The sequence below is a fragment of the Manacus vitellinus genome, unplaced genomic scaffold, assembly GCF_001715985.3.
Source record: "Manacus vitellinus isolate BGI_N305 unplaced genomic scaffold, ASM171598v3 scaffold_9_pilon, whole genome shotgun sequence".
In the NCBI taxonomy this organism is placed as follows: domain Eukaryota; kingdom Metazoa; phylum Chordata; class Aves; order Passeriformes; family Pipridae; genus Manacus; species Manacus vitellinus.
In genome coordinates this window covers 13,252,065-13,270,715 of record NW_021940917.1, presented here as the reverse complement: position 1 = coordinate 13,270,715, position 18,651 = coordinate 13,252,065, and positions in this window count along the sequence as shown.

Here is an 18,651-nt window from a genome sequence, read left to right as displayed (position 1 = left end):
TCTTCTACTTAAGCCACAAGCCATGTAAGAACCAAAGCCACTTCTGTTGCTTATTTTGCCCTTCTGTGCTGACTGTGATTTCCAGATCTCATTGTCTCTGTGTAAACTGTATCAGTCAAACTCATTAAGTGCTCTTGTCTCTACCTGGCCATGAAATTTCTCTCCCTGGGATTTTCTGGGGCCTTGTCTACGAACCTTCAGGCTGCACAGGAGTCAGTTCTGGCCATGTCCTGTGATGGGTGGTGTTTTTTTTCCTCTCCCGTGTACTGGTAAAACCACTCAAAGTGATACTGAGTGTAACTAAGGGTTGAAACCCAGAAAAAATAGCTGCAAAGGAAATCCTAATGCTTGGTTTCTTTGGGATGACTGTCTGCTTTTTAGTGTGAGGTAGGGTCCTGATACGCAGCTTTCCCCAGGATGTTGCTGTGTACTGGACTGATTATGGGTTTCCTGTACATGTTTTGCTTTTGTATTTTTATCATTTTATGTATCAAGGGCTGTGTAATCCAATGTTCCTGCTTTACTATTGATGTCAAATAAAGTATTTTCAGTAATGATGTCTGGCAGCATTGCTCTGGATTACCCCCCTGGCTAGGTGGGTTTCTGGCTGATGGGGTGGGCTGGGCCATGCCTTAGCCTCCTTGCATTAACTTTCTCCAGCTTTTCCTCCCTCTGTCTTCCCCCTGAGTGAACTTCTCTGTGCTGCAAAATTTTTCCCTGTGTTAGAGAAAGAGATCCTAGAGTCCCCAGTCAACACCAGAAAACAACAGCGTGGTTCCTTTACCCGGGGGTGGGGGGACAGCATGCAAACCCTTCCTCCCTTGCAGGGGATGCAAGCCCTCACTCAAGCCGTTGACTATTTGGGGAAAACAGGCCACTGCTTGCTCCCTGGGTGCCTGTGGATTTGGCTCAAGCAGGGAAATGGAAAAGTCATTCCTGGGAAACTGATTGTAAACATTTGCCTGTGTTCCTTGGCAATTTCTCATGAAAACAGTTTCTGTGGAAGAGATTTTTCCGGCTGCAAGACTGTGGCTAAGGCTAGGCAGCTGGCATGAGCTCCCCAGTGCTCTCCAAGCAAAGGTAGGTTTGCTTCCAGCTGGGAAGAACTACCAGCCTCTGGGGCCAAGCCTGGCACTGTGGGACATCCCTAAGCCCCTACAGTTGTTTGGAGGCATGCTCTGAAGACCATAGTGACAAAGGGCTCTGGAAGAGGGCACTGGCCTTTGCCTGTTTCATCCCAACACGACAGGCTGCCAGGGCACTGGGGACAATGCAGGAGCATCATTGTATGGAAGCTGCCAGCAGACTGGGGTGCTGCAGTAGCCTTGGTGATCCCTTGTGCATCTTTCATTGAGTTTTGGACCCTGAAATGTTGCACAGGAATTGTGGGTGTCACCTTCTCATGATTCAAAGTTTGCTATCTACTGGCAGAAAAATGGTCCGAGAGGGACCTTCTACTTTCTCCTACTTCTGCCCTCTGACTATTGAGCTCTTCCACCTGTCTTCTACATGGTTGGGTGAGGAATGCTCAGGAGTCACACAGCTCAGTGGCTGGAAAAAGCCCTGCATGGAAGTTTTGTCCCCTGCTGAAAGCAGGAGAGAAGTGTCAGCAGGATTTCACCCTTCTCCCTACTGGTTACCAAGGCTTCCCTGGACCAGATCAGCATGTGGCTTGTAAAGGATCCCTTGACTCTTTTGCTGTGAGACCATACCTTTTTCCCACCTCGAGCTTCACCTGCCTGCCAAGGGGCAGGGTGGGTTAGCTGAGGTCTCTGACATTTATCCCACATGTTTACTCTGCTACACTTTCCTGTTCTCCAGCCCGCAGGGGAAAAAAAACCAAACAAATCCACAACAAAAAAGAAACTGTTAGAAGGAAGAAAAGTACTAAGCTGGAGTTTGCTAAACCTTTTAACCCTCTTGGAAGGAGTCTGAAGTGGGTGTGCTTGCCCTTTGTTCTTGCTGTGTGTTTTAACATGGCAGTGCTGACGCTGGATCTGTTCTTATTTGACTACATCCCACATGCAGGATGTCTACGCACCCAGGGACGATGCACGCATATGAGACCTCTGTCTTCTGTTTACCCAAGGCAGCAACCCCACCCCTGGAGCCTGTTTTACTTTTCCATCCGCTGCTCTCAGTAAAACTACCAGCAATGCAGATCAGTGCACAAAAATCTCTGTAGAGCCAGAGGTAACTGGCTTCCCAAGTCTGCACTACATATCGCAGTGAAGAGCTAAGCAGGAAAAATAAGGGCCTTTGGTTAAGTCCGAAGGCTGGATCAGTGGACTTTTCCTCACTACCTTCCCGCCCTTCACATGCTTGAAAATTACTTCCAAGAATTCTTGCTCCATGATTTTTCCAAGGATAGAGGTATTGCTTGCAATAATTTTGTAATTCCAATACGAGGATGGAGGTATTACTGCTGTTTCCCAGGTCTTTCTCCTTGCCCTCCTTAAGGGTGGGCATAATATTAGCTTTTTCATTCAGGCTTTTCCCAATTGCCATGATATTCCACTATGGCTTACAGCACCTTCACTGACATGAACACAGCTAGTTCATATGAATGAGTGTCATCTCTTCCAGTGGGTATGAGTATGCCCAGCTTATCTAAGCAGTCCTTAAACCCCATATTTGGCCTTCTCACCTCCTTCCAAAACTAAGCTGGTGAATGCAGAGATCTTGGAGCAGGCTTTCCTTGTGAAGATCCTACAAAAATCCATTGATCATTGTGAGGTTTTTCATATTGTTCAGCACCACATTGTTTCCTTCACTTTGTCAGTGGATGTGCATTTTCCCCAACTTCTAGAATGCCTGTAGAGTCCTGTTGTTCTGCCTTTGATGATCCTCTCTAGTAGTTTTGATGAGCCTGTCTAGGCTAGATAGTCTTGGACCTGGTCAATACCACTTCCAAGTACCCAAATAAGCAATGTTTACCACATTATTTTGCTATCATATTTCACATTCTTACACCCTTTTTTTTTTTTCCATTTTGGTGCAAGAAGCACCCTTTTTATGGTGCTTCAAGTAGGATTTCTAGTGAAATTCCCTGCCTTCCTGCAGAAGGGAAGGCTTTGAATATTCAAGACGGACACTATGAGAAACCCCTTCCCCAGGAGGGTGGTGCAGCCCCAGGACAGCATACCAGGGTAGTGGGGGTCTTGAACCCTTGAGAGATTTCAAGGGTTGGTCAGTGGTTCCCAGGCTGGGGGACTGATACAGCAATAAACCAGGCCCTCAGGAGCACCAAGCCAGAGCCAACAGAGCAGCAGGAGTGTACAGCACCTGTACAAAAGGACACTGCTGCTTTGGTGGTTGGGAGACAGGGCCATGAATGATGCCAGCAAGCCTGGAGAAGCTTTCAGGGCACTGCTAGGGAAAACATGGAGTCACAGTTGCCTGCCCTTTCCAAACCTGCTTTACACTGTATTTCAATAATCAAAACTTGGCATGGTATTTACCACTGTGAGCATCTGCCTGCTGCAAGAGAGAAAGGGAGGAGCTGTGAAGCTTTCCACGCTTGCATCCAACTCATCCAGGCAAACAGATGCTGATTCCGTGTCTGGAAGCATTTCTTCCAGGTGTCTGTGGAGGTGCTGCTGACTGCTAGCACAAAGGACATCACAATAAGAGCTCATTGACTGTTTTTTTTTTTTTTACACCCTCCAACTTTCTTTCTTTTAAGAGGGAGAGAAACAACTTAGTCAAAAAACGCAAAACATCGGCAGAGTCCCACGTGAAACAGAGACAGGCTGAAAAGTCATCCCTCCAGCAGCACCCCACCTATTAAATGGGTCAGTTTTCTTTTACCAAACCACAGTCTGAAACAAAAAAAAAATCTCATTTGAAACAAAATTAAAAAAAAAAAAAAGCATAGACACTGTATCTTCTCCCATGGTATTTAATGGCCCCTCTAAGGGAAATGTACTGACAAGTCTTCACAGGGAAGAGCAGCAGGGATGAAGGAGGCCTGGTGTCACAGCACCACTCCAGAGTACCATGGGCTCCAGCAGCATAACTATTGTTCTCCCCATTTCCAGAAATAGTCTCAGAGATACTTGGGCCCAATGAAGAGTGAGATGTGCCAGAGATCAGCACTGGAGAAAATCTGCAGTGAAGGGAAAAGGGATGATTTTTCTGTCCGTGGTCCAAATTTCTTTGCTTTTCCGACCCCAGTACGACCAAGATCAATGTGTTCTTACAGAAGAGGCAGTAGTAAACTCAGCCAAGGCACTGGGGACTTCATGAATTGAATGCATCCACTCACTAAGCATCAATGCCTGGGGCTGTGCTTGACCCAGGAGGTGCAGAGGCTGTGTAAGGACATCAATAGCACGGGTGAGATGGGGTGTGTTGGTGAATCAAGTCCACAGATGCACAGATGCACTCTCAAAATGCCATAGAATCATAGAATAGTTGGGCCTGGAAGGGACCTCTAAAGATCATCTAGTTCTGAACTTCATGCCATGCACAGGGACAGCCTTGCCCCGACCAGGTTGCTCAAAGCCCCATCCTGGCCTTGAACACTTTCAGGGTTGGGGAATCCACAACTTGCCTGGGCGACCTCTACCAGTGCCTCACAAACCTTACAGTAAAGAAATTATTCCTAACAGCTATCCAAACCTGCCCTCTTTCAGTTTAAAGCCATTAGCCTTTGTTCTATCACTACATGCCCTTGTCAAAAGTCTCTCTCCAGCTCTCTGGTATCCCCTTTAAGTACTGGAAGGTGCTATAACGTCTTATTAGAGCCTTCTCTTCTCCAGGCCAAACAATCCCTACTCTCTCAGCCTGCCCTCACAGGAGAGGTGCTCCAGCCCTCTGATCAGCTTCGTGGCCTTTCAAAACATCCATGTCCTTCTTACAATGAAGCCCCAGAGGTGGATGCAGTAGTCCAGGTGGGTTCTCACCAGAGCAGTGTAGAGGGGAAGAATCAACTCCCTCAACCTTGCTGGCCGCTCTACTTTTGATGCAGCCCAGGATTCCACTGGCTTTCTGGGCTGTGACTGCACAGTGCTGGCTCATGTTGAGTTTTTCATCAACCAGCACCCCAAGTCCTTCTCAGCCAGGCTGCTCTCATTCCATTCTCTGCCCAGCTTGTATTTTTGCTTGGGATTGCCCCAACCCAGGTGCAGATCCTTGCAATTCACTTTGTTGAACTTCATGAGTTTTCCATGGGCCCAAGTCTCAAGCCTGTTCACGTCCCTCTGGGTGGCATCCCTTCCCTCCAGCACATCAACTGCATCACACAGCTTGGTGTTGTCAGAGATCTTGCTGAGGGTGCCCTTGATCCCACTGTCTGTGTTGCTGACAAAGATGTAAAACAGCATTGATCCCAGTAAAACAGCATTGATCCCTGAGGAACACCACTCCCCACTGCTCTCCACTTGGACATCAACCATTGACCAGAACACTCGGAGTGTAACTATCCAGCGAATTCCTTATTCACTGAGTGGTTTATCCATCAAATCCACATCTGTCCAGTTTTTAGAAACAGCATCAAACGCTTTGCACAAGCCCAGGTAGATAATGTCAGTCGCTCTGCAGAATGACCAGAGCTCATTTCAGGTGGAAAACACTGATTTTCTGTCCATGTCTGTAAAACTTGCCTTTTCACCTAAGTGCTAGAAGTTTGCATCACGTATTTTCCAGGCTTGGGTAGTTTTCCAAAGTTTGGTCTAAGCAGCAGTCCTACTACAGAGTACAAACAGGGGGAAAGGGGATGTCTCTAGAGCAAAAGGAAGAGGAAGACTACAGCTACCACTTCAGCTAGACAAACCTCTGAGTGATGATGTAGTGTGAATTCAGATTTACACCAGCTTTGAGCAAAGGGATTGAGCAAGAGCCCTCGAGAGATCCTTCCTGCCAAAATCATCCTAAACCACCATCATTCCCTTAAAAAACGCAGTTGCAAAGGTAGCAATTGACTGTGTTTTGGTTACCTCTAACTTGCATGAACACTGTGGTACTTCTCACCAAGAATCCTGTAGAAACAAGGTCTCAGCATGCTTTGTTGACATAACAAGGATTGCCCAGACAACATGGAGAACAGGAGTGGAAACTGGGATTTCTCACTGAGGTCTGGTTAGCAGCTCTTAAAGCTGTGATCTCACTGCAGTGAGAACCTCTGGTGGACAAGAAGCCATGTGATTGCAGAGGTGGTGTGAAATCAGTGAGGGCCTTTAACATGTAAAGGGCTGCTGAACATTGGAGTCAGTGTAGGCAACTGCAATCTGCAGGGCTCTAATGGGCTGATGTGGCACTCCTGCAAAATCATCTGCTTCGAAAGTCAGCATGTCTAAAACACTGCCACTGGCCCACCTTTGAAGCATTTTGATAAGGAGTGCTTTGTCCCACATGTCCTAATTATAATACTGCTGAAAATCAGTACTAGACACATTGAGTTGATACACAGTAAGAACTGGAGTATTAGATAGGAGAACTGTGCATAAAAAGCCAGACACACTCATGGCACCATGCACCCGGCCTGTGAGACACTGGCAGCTCAGATGGGTTTTATCAGGGTTTACAACCAGGCAGATGACGAGAATCTTCATCCTTGGAGATGTTCAAATGCCATCTGGACATGGTCCTGGGCAACTGGATCTGTGTGGCCTTGCTGGAGCAGGGAGGTTGGACCAGATGACCTCCAAAAGTCCCTTTCAACCTCAGGTTTATGTGGTCCCCAGGAGAGCAGAGCTGCATGGAGCAGGGGCACTCACGGCCCCACGGTTGTCCTGATGTTTTGAGTCTGGGCACAGAAGCCCCCAGAATCACACCACATTCAGCATCCTGGCACTTCTTCCAGGTGTCTGAATCTCTAGACAGCTCTCAGCCCTTGTCCTCCACCCCTTTTCCTGCACAGCACTGGAAAGTGTTGCTTTCCCACACCGCAGCAGGTGTCTGACCCTGTTGCTCAGATGTGTTACTCATTGCTCAGCTGCTGCTGCTGCTTTTCTTTGGAACACTTAGCACAGGCTTTGCCCCGCTGTTGAGGCTGCACACCTAACTAACTGCCAGTAAGTTATTTATAGTCCTGGCGCCTCTACTTCTGGCCTGTTCCAAAACTCTCAAGGCCCCTACTGCTATTGTGCTTACAGTGCACATTAATAACAAGAGACACCTGGCACCGCAGGCCAGTTCACACACCAGGCACTCACGACAAGCTGGCAACAAGTATAACGGGCCACAACAGGGTTCTGAACCTGAACATCCACTGTTTTAGTGTAAAGACTGGGACTGTCACCAGCAGCAGCGACGTCCTTTCTGGTGGAGCCCCAGGCAACGGCAGCAGATGGCAGAAAAGCAAATCAGAAATCTCAGAGCTCCAAGAAAATACTGGCAAAAGCTCACCTTGCAACAGTGCACCAAGGCTCACTGTCGGACCCTATGGCAAAAGGGAATACTTATTTTGAAACTAAGCCAGTTTCCTCGCTGCCATCCTCTTACTCACAAGGATGTCCAAGACAGCAGAATCTGAACGGTCTGTACAGGATGCAAGCACCAAAATGCCAGCAATCTGTCCAGGGACACTAAATGGCGATGCAGAGTAAAAGGGACACTCACTGCTGAGGCTTGTCACCTGAGGTTGTGTGTGCTGCTTTTGAGACTTGACTTTTTGTACCTGTTAGGAGCTGATGGTGATTGTGGTCTCCTGTCTCTCCATCCCACTCGTCTTCTGGGAACCAGTACTTGCTGGTTTTCTTCTGCTTATTGGGATGCTTTATGTCTCTTGTCTTCCAAATGCTATTTTTAATGTTTTCAGTATACCATGCTTTAGGCTGTCACATATTTGAGACCATCCCTGGTTTTGGGGTGGTCTGGAAAGCAGTAGGACCATGGCAGTCAGCTAATGCAGATGCCATCCATGGCTGCCCGCCCTGTGGCTGCTCCTGCCACTTTTTCCTGCAGGTGCTGCAGTACCCACACGCTCTCCATCCACATCAGACAATGTTTTCAATGCAACCCCTTGCAGAAGAAAGAAAATCAGCACAGTATTTCTATGAAGATAAAAGAAGTAAGGGCAAGAGGACAATTGGCTCCTATTCAAATGTCAGAATGGCACTCAGGATCAATAAAGAGGCTGAAAACTGCTACCAAAGTCAGCCATGAGGCACAGCACTTATTTTCTTCTATTTTTCTTCCTTAAATAAACCCCAACAAACAAACAGCACAGGATTATTGCTTCAATCCAATAAAGGGAACACTTCTGTTATATAATCGGATTTCCTCAAAGCACTTTTTTACTTAATATCATGTGATACTTTGTTAAGACTCATGCCTTAACAAAAGAAACTGAGCTTAAAAAATGGTTCAGCGACCTTTCAAAAGTAGCTGTTACAAAACCTTTAAGAAGTTTGCAGATGGTACAAATGTGGTGGCATAGCAAATAATGTCTGATCAAGCAGGCTCTGGATCTAAACAAATCATTACAGTCTGGTGAAATAAACTTTAATAAATAAATTACAGAAATGTAACTGGAGGTAAACAACTTCAGATGTGAGATCTGCCTTGGAAAGCAGTGTTTCAGGGAGATTGAAGTGTATCTGTGGGTAACACCATGAGCTCCTTGTGCTGCAGTTAATAGAGAGAATGCAACCTCCAGCTGTAAGCAAGTGGGTGACAGCATCAGAAACAGAGCTCTTGCTTCTGTGCACAGCCCCGGTGGGAAAAGCATTCGGTTGCTCTCTGTATTTCCAGAGGAACAAGAAAACATGCATATTCAAAGAGACTGCAGAAGTGAGCAAGGAGTGCTACAGCATGAATATTACCTTATGCTGCCCATCCACGAGCTATGGCAGAGGTACAGCACAGCAAAAGGAAAGGCTCTGATAATTCCCTCTAACCTTCAGTCTTTTAATCAATAAAGTCTCTATTTTGCTCCTTTTTTTTGCCCTGACACGGGGTATGTCTCTGGGGAGGAGGCATTGACAACTCTGCAGGAAACTTATGCGGCTCTGCTTGTGACAGGACTATAAACCAGGGCTCAGGCTGCAGGGCTGAATACCTGCAGGGGTCAGGAAGAGTAAACCCTTTCCTGGCCAGCTGCATTCTATCTTTTTAATCCTCACAAGTGTTTTGTCAGAGACGAAAGTGCAGAGCAAGTCTGGAACAGCAGTGAGTTAAAATGACCAATGTGAGCAGTATGCTCGAATGGTACAGGGTGGACAAGCAAAGCTGAGCACACCTGCAAGCTGAGACAGAACTGCAGATCTAAAGACATTCCTTTGGGTTTATGATTTCACCTTGAAGGGCTGAAATTATTAATTTCTAGTCTTGTCTCAACACTCAGGGCATTTCCTTAGTTTCTGTGTGCACAGCGTGAGCCCCATCACTTGAATATGCTGGGGACAGCCAGGTAAGGGCTGCCCAAGCACTGTCTGTCCATCTCTCCTTCTGCAGATTGTCCAGCCAGGGGACCTATTTTCTCTTACCATTTATTTGCCAAGCTACACATAGGCAGTCCCAGGAGAGCGACCTTGGCTCTGACAAATCCCTCACTGCCTGTCAGAGAGAACAGCCTCTGTGCAAATGTCAGGTGCAAAACCCCCAGTGTGGGGGTCAGCAAAAGTGGATGCAGCCATCTGGTTTTAGCAAGCAAATTCTTCCTGAACTCCAAGCCAAGAGCAATGCAGCTTCTTCTCTGTCCCTGGAAGGAGGGGACTAGACCCTGGACCTCAAATGTTATCCAGCAGAACACTTACACAAGTCCTTCAGAGGACTGCCAGAGGATTGCCACATGGCCAGATGGATGTTAAACAGAGCTGGTCCCAGAGGGGATCAGTGATGAGGACAGGGGAATCTTGGCAGCTGAGAGCAACATAGCCCAGGAGAGGGAGACAAGCAGATAAGCCCCCAAAATTCCTGCAATGGTGCAGTACAGCTGCCTGGCTTTCTAAGCAAATGCCTGCAACCTGCACATGCTCTTAGCGAAATAGCCTTGTGACCACAAAGCCAGAGGGAAACCCAGAGGATGGCTGCTGAGGAGAGGAGCTGGGGTGGCTCATTCACAGAGGGGAGTGGGAACAGATGCCACTCTACTGCCCTGCCCCCTTTCTTTGCATGTGCCCCAGAACTGCCTCCCCAGCAGAGATGATGTTAAGGCAGCACTGGCTGCCCTGGGGCAGAGGGAGGTGGGCTGAAGTCCAGTCCTAAAAAAGTCAGAGGAACTTGCACAGTTGTCAAATCAACCAACTTCTCCTTATCTCTGCTGTGATTATTTCCTCCTCCCTGCTGCATTCCTCGAATAGCAACATTTATTTAGGAAATTCCTCTCTCTAACAGTTTCAGGCTGGAAATCTGTGAAGATGCAGGAGCAGTCTGGGGACAGAAGTTACACTTGTCCTGGGTCTGTGTGCCAGGCTGCCCTGCCCGTGTGTACTCATGTGGCACCCACTGGGATTTATGGCAGAAGCAATGCCCCAGTCCTGCAGCTGCTGAGGATGTCGTTTTTGTTGTCCCATCACTTACAGTTCCTCTGTGGTTTAGCATCTTGCTGCACAGCAGTGGTGGCACAGCAAAGCAGCTTACTCCTCCTAACCCTGTTGTTCCAAATCCCAACTCCTTCCTTGGCTTCAGGACTGTGCAGGCCAAACGAGAAAGTACTTCCTATGGCAGAAGTACTGCAGCTCAGCAGAAGGGATCTGGTGCTGCCAAGCTGTTTGGCACGTTTTGCTCTGTCTGGTGGCCACCATACAGTATGTTTTGTTATTGCCCACTAAAACATTAGTATCTGTACTGGTCGAGGGGAACCATGCAATCACAGGTGAGTCTGTGAGCATGGGTGTTCTGGAGGACAGCCAGTGATAACGGGGGGCTCCTGGCCTGTGTTTGAGCATGCTGAGATGGAGACTGGGCTGAAAACCGCGTTCTGGGAAGTCAAAAATCAAGGCAGGGAGAGGGGCTGTGGAATAGTTGTATGTTTATCACCCCTGGACAGCTGCCTGGCATCCTGGTCCCCTCAAGAGACAGTTGCAAATCAATAACACAGGGAACATCCTGATCCAAAGAGGACTCAGTAGGGGAAAGAGTTGTTGGCACCAACTGAGCAGCTGTGCTCTTAACCTTAGCCTGGTGCCAGCAATAGCCTGCATGACTGGAGAGCAGATCAGTGTCACAGATCAGGGACTTGTCTGACATGTTTCTTGGGAGCAGAAGACACTTGAATGTGCTCATGCACAGGACAGAGCCATACTGCAGCATATACAAAACACATCCCCACGTCTGAAACCCCAGACAAGCTGAAGGAGGGACATCCAGGTCTGTCACAATGCACAAGCAATGAGTGCACACCTCTTGCTAGCAAAGACTGTGCAGATGTCTACAGGTCAGACAGCCTGGAGGCACTGCTGTCAGGACCCCCAAAATCTACCTCCTACAAAGCTGTACTGCTTCCAGAAGGCTGTGGACTTTTGCTCCAACCAAAGAGGCACTTCATCCACCTGGTAGGTCTTTAAAATAAGAGGGCAAGTTCTTTGAACTGTAGGATAACCCCAGTGGGTGAGCAAAAGTAGAAGGGAAACAACCTGTAGAATTGCTCCAAAAGCCAAGCATCATGGAGTTGGGTCACAGGCTGGAAACCCTTGGTCATGTCCACAATCCCTCTCACCTGCCCAAATATTGTATAGTGTTGTGGTTCCACACTGCATATGGAGCAACATCTGGATCTACTGTGCCTGGCAAAACATCATCCAGAGGATCATGTACGTCTCTGCTCACATATGCAGTTCTGCAAGGTCCTCGTATATAAAAGGGCAGCAGAGACATCTTGCACTGCACCACAGGAGAGACAACAAGGCTGCTGGCCTAGGGAGCTGCCATGGCTCCAGGCAAATATGGGTAGTTGTGGAAGGTCAAAATCCCATACAGGAGTGTCAGTCCTGTGCGTCAATGCAGAGAAGAGAAACAACGCCCTGCACACCAAAATCTGATGGCAGAGAAAGCCTGAGTTGCAACATTTTTTTGGCAACCTCTAGGAAATAAATTAGTCTCACTTCACTGCAAACACAGAAATTTACAAACACATTGTGAGACAGCTGATGAGTCTGGGAGCTGTGGCTGTACTGGAGAGAGGAGCTTGAGCTGTTCCAGACCCAAGGGTAGGCTCTGTTACTGCTTGGGACAGACATTCTCTGTGGCAGACGGGACAAGGAGACTGCTTGAAAGTTACAGGAGTTCAAAGCAGTTTGGCCATAGCTTTGGACATGAAGAAGTGTGAAACTAGCAAGCTGAGGGCAATGGTCCCTTAGAAGGAGGTGTCAGCTTCATAGCAGAGAGGGACTGAGAGCACAGAGCCAAGAAGAGCAGCAGGGGGTGGGGGGCAGCAATGCCCTGAGGGATGAACATGGGACAGGTTTTTCCACCTTGTGCTTCCTTTGGGCTGAGTGCTGCTAGCAATCCTGTGATGCACCCAGCAAAAGCAAATGACCTTTCTCAGTGGAGTTTCATGTTTCAAGCACAGCTTGCTCCCAGAACACCAGTATTTACAGAGCACTTACTGGTCTCAAAATAGAGCACTTAAAGCAACACTGGGGGGTTTTCCCACATCATCACAGTGCCATTTGTCACTGGACCTGTTGCACGGGGGACACAGTGAACTAGTAATTTGAATTCATATAGTCATCAGAAGAAAACATATTTTGCTGCACATGTAAGACCGAAATTTATCTTGAATGCCAGAAAGCTTGACAGTGCTCAAATGACTAGTGTTGTTATGTCTTTTCTTGGACCAGGTAGGGGCAATTGCCTCTCCATTTCTGACTGGTATGGCTTTGGCTCCTTACACATCCTGAGCACAGACACCAAAACTCTTCTGGCACCCAAACTCTGCACAATGACTGCTGAGGATATTCATTGTGTGCACAGCCTGGGCAGGAAGGTCCAGCATGGGTGACTGCATGCTGGATAAAGTCTTGCCTTTTCAGACAGGCTTTTTCCTGACCCTTCTGTTCCCTCATTAAAAGCAGATGATGATAGGCCAAGGCTGCATGGTGAACTACCTAAGAGTTTTATGCCCTCTGACTCCCACAGATGCAGAAGGTGGAGTCTGCATTGCTGTTGCTAATGATAACTTGCAGTTCCCTACTGCAAAATGCAGCCCCTGTGCATGGGACACGTAGAGAGCACAGAGTGGTGCTTGCTACACTGGTGGCTCCTGCTCTCAAGTTGCAGCTGCAAAGACAAACACAGTTATCTCTGTGCCTAGGAGAGAACCAGGCTTCAGATCTCTTGCCAGTCAAGTCTGAGCCAGTGTGTATCTGGACACAGCACTTTGCACACTTGCACAGCCCCAGCCAGCACATGGCAAGAGCACAGGCAGATATGCTTGGTGGAGGCAAAGAGATTTACTCTAGGAAGAGCACTCTTCCTTTGGGTGGGCATGGGCAATCCCCATTCTTCAAAAGGGATCTCCACATTGAGCTAGTAGAAAAACTGACTTGATTCTCTCTTTGATGTATTTCCTGCCCTTGGAGCAGCTCGGACCTTATACACACTACCCTCCCCTGCCCCAGCATTGCCTTTTTGTGTGCCATGCCTGGAGCAAAGCTGGGGACAGGCAGCTCTGTGTGCTCCCAGCCACTGCAGCAGGGGGATGCTGACTCAGGCCTGCAGGTTGCCATGGAAACTGCAGTCATGCCTGAAATGCCATCATACTCCCTTCTGCAAACCAACCCCTGAGAGCCCGGGTAAAAGCCAGCAGCGGGCCTCCCCTGCCTGGGAGGCTCAGCTCCAACCCACTGGCAGCAGCTGAAACTGCAAGGAGAGACTCACCCTGCCAGTGCTACCAGTTGGAGACAGTGAGAAGGCCCCATCCCTGTGGTCATCCCTCCTACCAGGCCCACACGGCCAGGCACAGTGGGAGGGCAAATGAGCTGGTCTGAGCTTCAGGAAGCCCTTTGTTTTGTTTCAGCTCCAGCCCCACCACAGGCCCTAGTACTGGGTTTCCCTGCTCCTTTGCCATAGCACATAGATGCCTCCTCCATGCAAAGACCCCTTCCCAATGGGAGCACAGTGCTTTGTGGTCTCACAGCTCTGCTGTTCTTGTGTGCCCAACGAGGGGGATGTGTGTGGGAAAGATGCATACACGTGTTTACTTCACCATCGTTTGGGCAGAGACCTGGCATGGGGAACTGCTGTTTGGATGCAATGAAAAGCTGGTTCCCTGTGGAAGGGATGCAGCCAAGAAACAGAGGACTCGTAGCATCTCTGGTCTTGGAGATACCATAAACCAAATTGATAAGGCTCAGAACAACCTGACCTGATATTGGGGGTAGCCTGCTTTGAGCAGGGGAGGTGTTAAGAGCACTGCAGATCTCACTTCCGATTTGTTCTTCTGACTCCCTGCTAATAGGAGCCAGCTGGTTATGTAAGTTTCTGAAGGACATGTTCTGTGGGAGATCCCTCTTCTCTAAATTCAGGACTGTAACTTGCACAGTACCCAGCTCCCTCCCTCCCACTGCCATGACTGAAGCCAAGGAGAAAAACTCAGGGCTGTTGGTTGACAAGAAGCTCAGCACAAAGCATTTGCAACCCAGGAAGCCAACCGTGTCCTGGGCATCAAAAGCAGCATGAACGGCAGGTTGAGAGAGGTGGCTCTGCCCCTCTGCTCCACTTTGGTGAGACCCTACACGGAACACTGCAACCAGTCTGGGACCCCCAACATACAAAGGACATGGACCTGTTGAAGCAACTCCAGAGCCAGGCCACTCATCTGATTATAGGGCTGGAGCCCAAGCTGAGCCATCCTCATGCAGCACCCTCCACCCACATACTCCACCACAGGTTCACCTCATGCACCAGACCCACCTGGGGCCAGAGACCCAGCCCACCTCTCCACCCATCCTCCAGACTTGCTTAGCTACCACATAATGTCTCTCCACACCAGCATTTCTTGCCACCATGTCTCCTAAGTTCCAGCTGTGCCCGTGTGCAGACCACTCTATCCCAACCCACAAGAGCTTCATTCCCCACCAGAAGCTGACTCCTCCCTGGTCTGCTCCTATTTAGGTCTCTCAATCCCAGGAATCCTATCGCAGTCTAAATCTAGGTTCCCAGGGATGGCCGAGCAGTTGGAGGTGCTGAGTGTAATTCATTACGCATGTTGATTATGCATTCCTGGTTGACTAATATCCCCAAAACTAAACACCCATCTGTGTTCACATTTAAGCATAGAAATGTTTTTCAGGCCTGGTGATAATAAAAGTTACTGATTTGCAATTGGGAGAACGAGAGGAAAACTGAGGAGAAGAAAAGGAGAGATAGTTCTTGTATAAGCAAATCTTTCTGTCATAAAAATGCCTGGATAGGTCTCGACTCCTCTTGTATCTGAGTGCAGATGTTGCTGATGCTCTGCTGTATTAGCTGTTCAAAATTTGTGCCTGGACCTGATTAAACTGAAATCCTTCTCTTAGAGCTTCTCCAAAGTATTCCATCTATGGTAATTTGAATGCACGAGAAAAATCTTTGCCATTCCGACATTTTTGGACTAAGAATAACTACCTACAGAAAAGACTTCAGACCAAAGGTCTTATTCTAATACCAAAGACCCCTATCTTCCATCCCCCCACTGGGCTTGCTTGCAAATTGGAATAAACAAAAAACTGAAACAAAGGGGGAAATTTAATTACTATGTTTGCGAAATTTTTGTTGGAAAAGTAAAACAGTAAGGAGTTCCATTGTTAGCAAAGAAAAGGCTGCTTCTTTTGTAAGCAGCTTCCATGTGGTCATTGGTTGCACATGAGTAAGTGATTATCCTGTTTCAATAACATCCAGGAAACTCTGAAAAAGCACCAGACATAATGCCATTGCAATGTCTTAACAAATCAAATTTCTAACCCCCGCTGTCAGAGTTACAGTATTGCTGGGACTACAGCACAAAATAAGGGCAGAGCTATAAAGATCCTCCTCTGGGGAAATAAGTAACTTTTGCTTATGCCAGGGGCTGCTGTTGCACCAACAGCTTAGGGCAGAGAGTGCTCCAGCCATTTCAGCAACCCCCACTCCACTAACATGAGATGGTGTGATAGTAACAAACCCACCCAGCAGGAACCACCGATGGTATCGGCAAGAATAACACTGTGGAAACACGGCGTGGCCAAGGAGCCCAGGCCTTAGCAGCAGCAAAACAAGCCGAAGGACATCAGAGAGTGCCAAACAACTTCCATTTTGTCTGAGAAAGGAACAGGCTGTGCTTTAAGACTCGTCCTAATCTCTACCTTACCAGCTTGCTGGGAGTGATGGCCCTGGGAGGAAGCAGAAGGGACGGTGCTGCTGGTACCCTGCACGCTGGCACAGCTCTCATGGCTGCCCCATTCAGGCAGTAAGTTACTCAGGCAGTAAGTTACTCAGGCCATGCCAGCAAGCATGTTCACTATGGTGCCTAACATATAGCAAGACATCTTGCCTGCTGTCTTCTGCCAGCATGCCTGTGCACTTTCAGTCTCCCTGGTGGAACACTTGAGTTTCCACTGGTCTCACTACCTGTGACCTCAGCAGTTTTGTGGAAGGTTGTGAAGGGATCTTTCCTGAACTTTGCCAGCATCATTATCCATTTCTCCATAGTATAATTGATCCTATTGAAGAGCTTTTCAGACTCACAGCTATACAACAGTATCCAACATCCCTCCACTGGGCTGGCCACCGTCCTTCTTTTATGGCCCAGTGAGCAGTTTGCATTATGCACAATGAGAATTATTTTTGGGCCATGTTCAAGCTCATGTTCACAGTCACCTCCAAATCATATCAAGCAGCTCCACCAGTCACTTCTTAGCCTGAACCAATGCTTAGGGTTATCCCTGCCTCACCCCTGCACACCAGGTGCCACTGACACTTCTACTTGCTGGGCTTTGTAAACATCCTGATGTTCCAGTCTTCCCATTTAGAGATCTCCCTCTGGACTGAGGCTCTGCCTTTCACCATGTCAGCCTCCCCCTCATAATGATGATTTCCAGCACTGTAAAAAGCCAGAAAAAGAATATGTAAGTATACATCTACATATATATATGTACATGTGTGGAGAGAGAGAGCGAGCCATATAACATTCCTGTTTTCTAGAACTTAATCTTTTGTCTGCAGACATGCTGTTGAACTTCTGGTTTTTTATGTTCCCTGGCAAATGAAGACTTCCATTAAAAGCAATACAGAAATATCCAGTGATGTATTTCAAATTAATTTCATCCAAATGAGGATAAAACAGGAGCCAAAGTTTTCTTGAGGTTACTTCTTGCCAGTAACAAGTCTCTGGGACCATTACTGGATCCCCTGCCAACTCCATGGCCTCTCCGTGTTGGCATGGTGCTGTGACTTGGTCAACAACTCCAAAAGGCCCAAGGTGATCAAAGGTCTGATACCGGGTGGCAACCTGCCCTTTTGGTAAAGCCCTCCTGAGATGGCAAATAAAGAAGGCTTTGTACAGCCTTCTCACCACAACAGTACTACAGCTATGGAAAATCTGTTCTCAATAAATTCTTGTCTAGAGGAACAAGCACTAAAGCTAAGTAAACCTGCAATTACAGCTGAATCCTGTGAAAATTTAGGTTGGAAGGGACCTCCAGAGGTGCCCAGCTCCAAAGCCCTGGTCACTATGCCACCCTGTATGTCACCCTGGGCTCAGCCCCATGCCCCAGCCATTCTGTGCACGTGAGAGCATGAGGAGGTGTGTGTACACTGTACTGCCTGAGGTGCACTGAGAGCTGCCCCGGGTACCTCCACTACCCCCAGGCCGTCTCCAGCCTCTGCCACCTCTAAGCTGAGGTGCTTCAGATCACTCATCCCTGGTTTGAGTGGAAGGGAATGAATTGGAGACCCCCAGAGGCTCAACCACAACCACCAGCACTGCTGGGGGTCTGAAACTATTCCGGTGAGACAAATTGGTAGTAAACAGCAGTGGCCGAACGTGCTTTTGCTAAGTTACTCAACGAAGCACAAAACCACGGTTGTGGTACACAGCTGAAATTAAATCACTAAGTACTGCCTACAGCTTTTCACATTGCACAGATAAAAGAAAATCTTACTTAGGTGCAAATACCGGGAAAGTTTGTCTTTGTTCTGAGACACAGGTGCAAACTGACCCACCCTGCCAGCTGGCATTCACACCTTGGCTGAGAGGGATACTGCCGTCGAGGATGACAACTCAGAGACTGCTTTGCTTTTTCTGAATGTCAGGTAGCTGGCTTTTCTCCTCATGACAGGAGGAGCTGGGCTTCTTCCACTCGGCTTGGGGTTCTGACTATAAAATCTGTAAGAGAAGGGTTCGAGCAGACATTTCCAACACTCTCAGACTTTGACTTCAGCCCACAAGAGGGGTGTGTGTGTGCTTCTCAGTGACAGGGACAGAATACTCAGGGATCTCATCCAGCCACCCTGGATGAGGTGAATTGATTTAATCTTGGCTGCCTCTGGCAAGAGCACATCTACAAATGATCTACAAATGTAGATCATTTAAAAAAACAAACAAGCCACTTGTAATTGGAGGATTATGTTTGTCTCCCACACCAGCCTGGTCCACTCTGAGGTTTGTTATGGTTAGGCTACACACAAAGCAGCAAGAGGATACCAGCTCTGCCTCCACTGCCCAGCAGCAGTACAGGCTGCTGGAGTCTCTCTGTCCTGGTGGCTGTCCCTCCTGTCAGCCCATCCCTTTCTTGCAGCCTGGGA